The sequence below is a fragment of the Polypterus senegalus genome, chromosome 9 (genome assembly GCF_016835505.1).
Source record: "Polypterus senegalus isolate Bchr_013 chromosome 9, ASM1683550v1, whole genome shotgun sequence".
NCBI lineage: Eukaryota > Metazoa > Chordata > Cladistia > Polypteriformes > Polypteridae > Polypterus > Polypterus senegalus.
Window position 1 is genome coordinate 104,588,496 of NC_053162.1, and position 4,203 is coordinate 104,592,698.

Sequence of the window (4,203 nt, forward strand, 5' to 3'; positions counted from 1 at the left end):
GAGAACATTGCTTATTATTTTGAACCCTACAGAGGGTTTTGTATCAAAGTTCCTAGTGGCTTTGCCTTTGCTTTTGTTATTAACAGTTTGCCGCGTCTTAGGAATTTTCTTCAGTTTTTCATTGTATATAATTCTGTTCCCTTTAAGTATTTAAATATTAAGTCTTTTCTTCTTAGTTATTTGCTAGTCTTTATGGCCCTTGCCATTGTTGTGTTTTTTCACATTTTGTATAATTTAATTAATTTGTATTAAATTTATTTCAGTTTATTTCATTATATTTTTTTTGTTCAATGGAAGTTTGGTGATGGGCTAAGAAATTCACTGTCATGGCCTCAGAAATTCACTGTAAAGTTAAATTCAAAAAAACTGATTTGAGCATGATGTGCCTGTGTGTCTGTAGATACCTATGTACAATGAATACAAGTCAAGACAAGTTGTATTGTGTTTTACAAATTATACATGCAATAAAGGGAGATTACAGGACAGCTCATCCATTGGAAACATCAGTAATGGCGTGGCATGATGCCCCACTGCTCACCATTTCTGTGGAAAAGTTTCACATTAAAACATACAGTGCCTGTTATTAGTATCTCTAAGTAGTTGTTGTAAAGCTGGAAGTTGTATTTGGGCAACCTTCACTGACTCTGATGGTATGAATATTTTCTTTGATGGGCCCCTAACAAAAACAACAGCCCAAGATTTTCAGATATTTTAAGGTCAAACCTGCACTTGCAGATGCATGATAATAATATTGTGTTTAAGGAACCTAGTGTGGCAAAATTACCATTAACAAGGATGTATTTAACTATTTCATTGTGTTTATTTTCAGCCTCTCTCACTCCCAGAATTCAGGGGTGCCATATACTGTGTCCTCCATAATGTTTGCAAGCAAGAGCTGAAGGTGGCAGCATTAGAGGCTTAGCAGAGCATCACCAGAGAAGATACTCAGCACATGGTGATGTCTGTGAATCACAGACTTCAAGCAGTCATTGCATGCAAAGGATATGCAACAAAGGAATAAATATGACTGCTTTAATATACCAACTATTGCTATGTCCCAAACATTATGGTCCCCTGAAACAGGGGGACCATGTATAAAAAGTATTGTCATCTCTACATGGTGAGACCGAAATGTATACAAATACCCTTAAATTAATGTCTGCAATGTGTACTTTAATCATATATCTGAATTGTTTGATTTGTAATTTTAAATTGTGGAACAGAGGGGTAAATTGCGGGGAAATGTGTCTTTATCCCAAACATTATGGAGGACACTGTATTCACTTTTGAACCCATATAAATCAATATATGGTATGGAGCAAATTCTGATGGTCTTAGATGCAAGGCAAAATTCATTCAAACCAGGTCTATTCATGGTCATCATCACATCTTTGAGATGTGGAAGCTTGCCATATAATGGAGATGGTGGATCACCTTACCAGAGGTTAAATTTAATGTTCCTTGTATTCAGGTGGTGTTTTGGCCTCACTGCTGTTTTTATACTGTTTATTTTTTCTGTTCTAACAACAACTTTCCTTTAAATACTGCATGCCCTTTTGCTTATCTGTATACCAACTATTGTGTGCTTGTTTTACTAACAAATTCCTCTACTTCAGTTGACTTAGCATGGTTGAGACAGAATCTTTTTCATGCTGTTATAGTCAAGATCAGGGACGTGTGGTCAGGGGAGGCAGGTGAGTCATCATGAAAAGTAACAATAACTAATAATGATAACATAAAATAAATGTGTGCACTGGTCTGTGCTATAAGTTTGTTTTCTGTATAATTCCAATAACGTTGATCATTTTTACAGTCAAAGTCGTTGAACTGGAGCATTTCCTGATCAAATATAAGAGAGAAACGCGAGGTGCGGCAGTGACAAGCTGAGCCTCACCTCAGACTGCGCTATCTCTCACACACTGGGTTGATGCATGCAATTGGCACGTGCCTGTTGCTGTCTATCTCTGTGTGTGTCGCCAAAATAATGTGTGCAGACACATTTATTATACACCCTGACTTTCCACAGTCTGGCTAATATCTTTAATGAATGTGTGTGACATATTAAGTCTTGCTAATTGGACATTAAACCGCAGTGAAAAGGCACAAGGTGAGGCAGACAGTACCATCCTACACCAAAGGGGGCGGATGTGAGCCCAACAGGTGCTCATTGCTGCTCTTCTTCTACGCAGAGACTGTGGGTGCCAATAAGTTAGTGACAAAAGGAAAATAACGAGGACTTTTACAAGAAATTACGGAGATTTTCTTGGAGAAGGATAGGTGGACTTCATCTATACCAATAAAAGGCAAAGCCCTCACTGACTGACTGACTGACTCACTCACTGACTCACTCATCACTAATTCTCCAACTTCCCGTGTAGGTAGAAGGCTGAATTTGGCAGGCTTATTCCTTACAGCTTACTTACAAGAGTTAAGCAGGTTTCATTTCGAAATTCTACATGTAACGGTCATAACGGTCGACAACGTCTGCCATGTTGAACTTTCTTATTTATGGCCCCATCTTCATGAAATTTGGTAGGCGGCTTCCCTGCGCTAACCGAAACCAATGTACATACTTATTTCGGTAGTATGATGCCACTGTCGGCCGCCATATTGAACTTTCCAACGGTCTTTGTTACTTATGGGCCCATCTTCAAGAGATTTGGTACGCGGGTTCCCAACGCTAACTGAATCCTACTTACGTACATATATACGTCCATAGCCTGCAGCTCAGCCACCTGTGAGGTGGCATTGTGTCCCCCATCCCAACGCCTCCCATGTTGTTGGCTGCCTGCTTATATAAGGCCGTCCCTCGCTCCAGTCTCTACATTCCCTTCCTTGCTTCGCCACAGGATTCACGTCTCCCTGCTGATAACTACAGCCTTTTTATTTAATCCACGGCTTCTCCTCTGTTTTATTGTTCATTTATTACGATTATAGTTATTGTTTAGGTATTTTAGACTTACTTTACATTGTTCAGGTACCCATTTCCTTTATCGTTCCAACCATACCCTCATTAACATGTCTATCGAGGTGATCATCATCGATCAAAGAACTGTCACTTACCGAGTGGTTTCCATGCCCGGAGATGGCACCTGCCTTTTCCATTCTCTTTGTTACATATTGCATGGCCATATCAGGCTCACTCTTGATATCCGGCGGAACATTGTGTCTTATGTATTGAATGACTGGGACAGGTTCAAGGTGTGGACTGATGACGATACAGGAGATAATTATACTACACAGGAGCACAATAAGTGTGAAATGCTTAAGCCCTTCACCTATGGTTCTGCATGTGAGTTGATGGCTGCTGCTGAATTGTTCGGTTGTCGCTTTCAAGTGTACCGAAATGGCCGAATATTTTACACCTTTCGACAACTGCCAATGCGGTTCACAGGTGACGATTTCAGTAGTGGACACTTTGATGTTTATGAATGTTTAAACTCTCAAAAGCTGGATGCAAAGTTATCGATGAAACCGGCTGTATGCTTACACCGCTTGACAGATGCCGAATGTCACTTCAATCCAAGTACTGCAAATACTGTCGTAATTGAAACAAAGCATAAAACTCAAACCGATTATGACAGCAGCAATCCAAGCTGTGAGATTTGAAACAGGATTACTTTTCACATGGCCAACTGTAGCCTACGTTGCATGCTCAAGATTAAGCTCAGCGCACAGCTTGGTCATATTAGCCTACAACCGGTGGGCCGAACTGACAACGTGGTATACAAACAGATCCTTAACAAATAATTATTGGTATATTTTCCCTCAGTTTAAAAAGGTTTACTTTTCTTCTTAATAAAAATTTAAAAGCAGTACTACCGCTGCGAAGCGTGGGTATTTTGCTAGTCTACAAATAAAGGTAAGACCATAAACGGTATTAAGGCCAAAAGTGAAATAATTTTTTTTGGTGCACTACTCTGTCATTTAATTTGTATTGAATGAGTATGAATTGTGGAATTGCAATGGCAGATTTAGAACACATGGAGGGTGCAAAGCAAATGCAATCTCTCTGCTCTCTCCCGTCGCTATAAATGTAACGATCTTTATTAGCTAAATATGTACCTTACGTATATGTGTGTAAAGAATGCTGATGTGATATGAAACAACCAGCAGTCAATGTACATACTGGCTGCCAATTAAATAGTGGATAAGCTACTCTTTTGGGTTCATATATTTGTAAATCTCACTCTGAAGGAGTCA